Here is a 5,182-nt window from a genome sequence, read left to right as displayed (position 1 = left end):
AGTTGACTCATTGGAAAAGATTCTGATGCTGGGAGGGATTGGGGGCAGGAGGAGAAGGGCACGACAGAGGATGAGATGGCTGGATGGCATCACTGACTCGATGGACGTGAGTCTGAGTGAACTCCGGGAATTGGTGATGGACAGGGAGGCCTGGCGTGCTGGGATTCATGGGGTCACAAAGAGTCGGACACGACTGAGCGACTGAATTGAACTGAAGGGCCAAATAAAAATTTGTGAAATTCCCTAACATGTTAAGCTAAAAAAAATCCACAACAGGAGAGTTGTAAGTTAAGTTTTATTGGAAGGTAGAATGAGGACTGCAGCCCGGGAGACAGCACCTCCGATAGCTCTGACAGACTGCTCCAAAGAGGCAGGCAGGAAGGTCAGTAAAGATGTGATTTTGGTGAAGGGGGAGCACGTGCAATCAAGCACATATTTTTCCAGGAACTCTCTGCTGATCTCCGTGAAGCTTTCTTTAAGTCACAAAAAATAGTCATCACCATGATGGATTTTAGTGCTTTTCTAGAGATGAAGAGATACAAGAATTGGACTCATAAAACCAGCCCCTGAGACTATCTATCTTAAGACCTGTCCTGTCAGTTTTTCCCCCAAACACAGTGACTCATTTCTGCTCTCCACCCTGAAATCCTTTCAGGAGCTTTTGAAGGTCAGCTTCTGCTGCAGTACACGGTTTAATCCTTGTAGAGGTAGATGGCAAGCACCCACGGTAAGTGTCAATTTGCAGTTGACATGATCCAATGGGAAAAGGCTCGGATTTGGCTCATTAACTTTCATGCTTATAGTTCCTTTGAAATAGTCACAACCTAGACTTAATTCTATGTATTGTAGTGGGTTTTAAAATGCATGAAAATAAATGCCCATAGGCACAGTACTGGAGAAGCTTTAAATTAAAGCTCCCGGACATTGAGATTTTCCCCAACAAGGCATTGTAAGAGAGGTTGACAAGGTTGTTCCTTCTCAGAAAAACTGATCTGAGAATTCTTCCTCATAGTCAATCCGTTTCCCTGGGAGTCACATAAGACCCAGAGAAAGCAAAAGTCCATCCTGGCGTACCTGAGGCAGACTCTCTTTCTTTTCTCTCATCTTATAACAAGATGATACTATTGCAGGAAGGGGAAACCTGTTCCAGGTCCTGAAAAGGGGCTCTTGTCTAATACTCAGAAATGAATTGTCTGAGGAAACACATGGGCTGACACAGCAAGAGACTCTGTTGGGAAGGGATGCCTGGGTGGAGAACATCAGGATGAGGGAACCCAGGAGAAATGCTCTGCCCTGTGCCTTGCGGTCTTGGGTTTGTGCTAATTGGGTTAATTTCCAGGTTGTCTTTGGCCAATCATTCTGACTCAGGGAACTTCCTGGAGGCTCAGGCATTGCTCATTGAAAACGGATGCCAAAAATCAACCAGTGAGGATGATTCTGGGAGGTGGTAGGACATGCAGCGTCTCCTTTTGACCTTTCCTGAAAGGTGGTGACATGTTAGTTCTGTGTTCCTTACCAGGACCTCCTGTCCTAATATAACTCATAAATAAATGGTTACTATGGTGACTGGCCAGGGTGAGCGGTTTCAGTCAGCGTGTTTCCCATAAGAATATTACAGTTACAAGGCTCTTTTCTTCCTTGCAATTAACTCTGTACTGTAAGAACTGTTCATTATCGTTATGCAAATAGACCCAGAAAGGTTGGGCCCCCAGACAAGTCTAGACTTGCCCGAGCTTTCTTTAGATCTAAAAGCCCTCAGAACTCTCAGGCTCACATACAGGCTGAACAGTAAGAAAACTTGCACATTCCCTCTTCACATGCAAACAGACCTTCAGAAGGTCCTGGGAGATTCCCCAGCACTATAGGATTGGATGTTTGCCTGGTATACACATATATTACAAAATTTGTCAGCAAGAAAAATTTTGATGACTTTAATATTTCATGAAATTTTTAAAGTAATCTCAGCATAATGGTTAACAACAAGCAAGTTAAATAAATGGGAGATGAAACTTACAACGTTTTCAACAAGGATGATGTTTTATAAAATATGTCTACTTTAAAATAGTTTCCAAAATCTTTTCTGGTAACTTTTAAGTTCTACTCAGTTAAGTCAAATGATGGCTTAACTGAATATAAGATAATGTGGGGATTCCCTGGAGATCCAGTAGTTAGGACTTGGGCATTTTCATTGCTGGAGGCACAGGTTCCATCCCTGGTTGGGGAACTAAGATCCTATAAGACTTGTGGAGCAGCCAAAAAATTAAATTACATTAAATTAAAATTAAAAAAAAAAACAGTAAGATAGAGTACTGAAACATTAATTGCTAAATCTTAGTTTACCTGCTTTGGACTTTCTATTTGAACTAGATGTCACACGAGTGTATGTTCCTCGGTTCTTTGTCTTGTCACAACAAAGATTTGGAGCAACGGACATTAAAGCCCTCGGCGCGTCACAGCTCTCAGGTCTTGGACAAACCATGCTACAGCTCTTAGGCAAATCAGTGTTACAGCTCTATTTTATTTAGAAGATAGCATGAGAGTGAGAGAGAGAAAGAAAAGAGCGCGCGCATGCGGGAGAAAGAGTCCATGAGAAAGCGCTTTGGCTCCTCCTTTCATATGTTTTTTCCTCCACCTGGGCCTGCCCTATGCAAATTGGACTTAGCCAGGAGTGCTGTTTGTTCTGCCTGAAGTCTTCACTCTGGTCCTTGGACCTTCCTTTGACCTTCCTTGTCTTTTAGCCACCGCCATTTTGGACTCCTTTTCCCTATTCTACCTACCTAACACAAAGATTTTAAAGGTCTTTCAGTAAACATGTCTTGTGCCACAATGAAAAATTGTACTCTGAAGAAGTGTATGCTTCTGGAAATATGAAATAGTATATTCACAAATTTGTTGATCTACAGAATGATTGGTATGTAACAGTTAACAATTACTTTCTTCTTAGTTCACTTCTTTTAGTGAAGAAGCTTCTTGCTTCACTAAAAATTAAGGTTTCTAAGAATTAAGATTTTAAATTAATATACATAATTAAAACTACTAAAAATAATACCCCAAAGAGGGTACAGAATTTTTTTCTCCCCTACACCATATATGTCAGGCTAGGCACATGGATCGTTACTCTGTCAAATAGAAAACAAACCCAGACTTAAGAGACTTTATTCAGAAGGATTCTTCAAGGGAGAAAGGGAAGATATTGAAATAGGGCAGGAGAACACTCTGATAAGCATTTCAAGATTTTTGTTCCAAAAATTTTCTTTTATAGTGTTAGGTGGTTAAAATAGGAAACAGGAGTCCAAAATTGCGGTCTCCCGCGCCCCGGGGCGATCTCTTTGTGTCTTTGGGTTGACGTGCCCTTACGCCTCCAGGATGGATTTTCCTGCTATTATCTAAATAAAATAGAGCTGTAGCACTGATTTGTCTTAGAGCTATAACACGGTCCGTTTGAGACCTGAGAGCTATAACACGGTCTGTCCAAGACCCGAGAGCTGTGATACGCCAAGGGCTCTAATGTCTGTCACTCCAAATCTTTGTTGTGGTGAGACAGAACCGAGGAGCATACACTCGCCTGACAATAGGAATACTAGAAAGAATTGAGCTTTCTAGGATTGGGGGGAAGGGATGAAAGGATGTTGTAATGAGACAGCAGCTCAGAAGTTTTCCTGTTCTCAAGAGATGCTGTCTGCTGGCTCAGGTGAGGCTGGGGCCAAAGTTCAGAGTGTAGGGTAAGAGAGTTAGAGAAGGCGAGGTTTGGAAAAAGAATGAGGCCGGCACTTTACAGGAACAGATCACCTTTAATGAGGCGAGAAGGGGCAGCAGTCAGATTAATGCTAACCCAAGAAAAGACTAAGTATATATAGGCATATAGGTGGAAAGCTACTGTCTTAAGGGGACCTGTTTTTCTCCAAGGTTGTTTGGAGTAGTTATCTCTTAAACAGCTGGGGCAAGGAATTCTGGAGATCAGCCAGAGGCTGGACCAGTTGGGAGCTGGGCGTAATCACCCTTAATGTCCATTTTCTTCTTCTGGTGAGAGAGTTTTGTGTTTTGCGTTTTGCATAGAATGGAGGGGAGGACCTGGAGGGGAGTTTTAATTCCGGGCTATTTTGAGCAATGTACCTTTCCTTTACAGGGCCCAGGAGGAAGGAAAGAAATTTAATCAAAATTTGATTTAAGAGTAACTTTTTTCAACTGATCAATGGGTATGACAGAGAGGAACAAAATTTTACTCCATGTTGGATCTGTTTCTTTTACTTTAACCTTTGCTTCCCATTGCTTTTGTTCACTAATCACTAAAAGGAACATTTTGTTCACTATGTTCCTTTTAGTGAACATTTTGTTCACTGCCTCAGGAAACCCCACCACTCTGCCTGAATGTTAAACGAAAATGCGTTTGTTCAGGACCCTGTTAAACTGTGGGTAACTACAGGAAGGAAGAAATTAACACATTCCCTCCCCAAGGCTGGCCAGTCCTGGAGATAATTGCAAGTTTAATGATCTTTTGCTTTCTTCTCTGCAATCCTCCTCTGTGTTTTTTTTTTTTTTTCAGTCTTTTTAACTTTATTGAGGCTTTCAGTGGCTAAGTCAAAGATCTGTATTGGTAAATATCATATTTCCCTTGAAAATATGTGGGTTATTTTCAAATATTTTTCTATTGATTTCTAACATAATTCCACAGTGATAAGAGAACAGACTCTGTATGATTTCAATACTTTTAGACCATGAAAGTTTGGCACCTTGTTTTATGTCCCTGGGTATGTTCCAGTGTCTCCTGGTTTATAGTCTATGGGAACGTGAATAGAATTTGTATCTACTATTCTGGGAAAATTGTGCAAATCTTAATTATGTTGAATTGGGTTTTTCAGGTCTACCATATCCTTCTACTTTTCTGTCGATTCATTTCTTTAATTTTTAGTGTTTGACATTGAAACTCCAACTAAAAATCTTAATTTTTCTACTTAAAAAAATAATTCTAATACATAACTTTGTTCTGTATTTCCCAAGTCTCCTATAAATGTATTATCATAATTTAATAATTTTAAAAAAGAAAAGTTAACAATCTTTTTACTTTACTTCCTCACCTCCCCCCAACCTTCCATTCCACAGAAGATCCTGGCATCCAGACCCTGAGAAGATGGTTATTTTTAGATATTAGTCTGCAATCTTGTCTGTCTGCTGAATTTCTGAA

The 5,182-nt window shown here is 40.6% G+C and overlaps 1 long non-coding RNA gene across 1 annotated transcript; it reads right to left on the bottom strand.

Moving 5' to 3' along the window:
* Nucleotides 1–278: 278 nt before the first annotated feature.
* Nucleotides 279–4,933, bottom strand: LOC123335145. Its single transcript, XR_006553510.2, has 2 exons — nt 2,341–4,933; nt 279–2,240 (listed from the first exon to the last, which is right to left on the bottom strand). It is a non-coding gene; the product is annotated as an uncharacterized LOC123335145 (long non-coding RNA).
* Between the last annotated feature and the right edge of the window lie 249 nt (nt 4,934–5,182).

Source organism: Bubalus bubalis, chromosome 9 (assembly GCF_019923935.1).
Source record: "Bubalus bubalis isolate 160015118507 breed Murrah chromosome 9, NDDB_SH_1, whole genome shotgun sequence".
In the NCBI taxonomy this organism is placed as follows: Eukaryota; Metazoa; Chordata; class Mammalia; order Artiodactyla; family Bovidae; genus Bubalus; species Bubalus bubalis.
The sequence above is the reverse complement of the archived record's forward strand: the minus strand, read 5'-3'. Positions and strand labels throughout refer to the sequence as shown.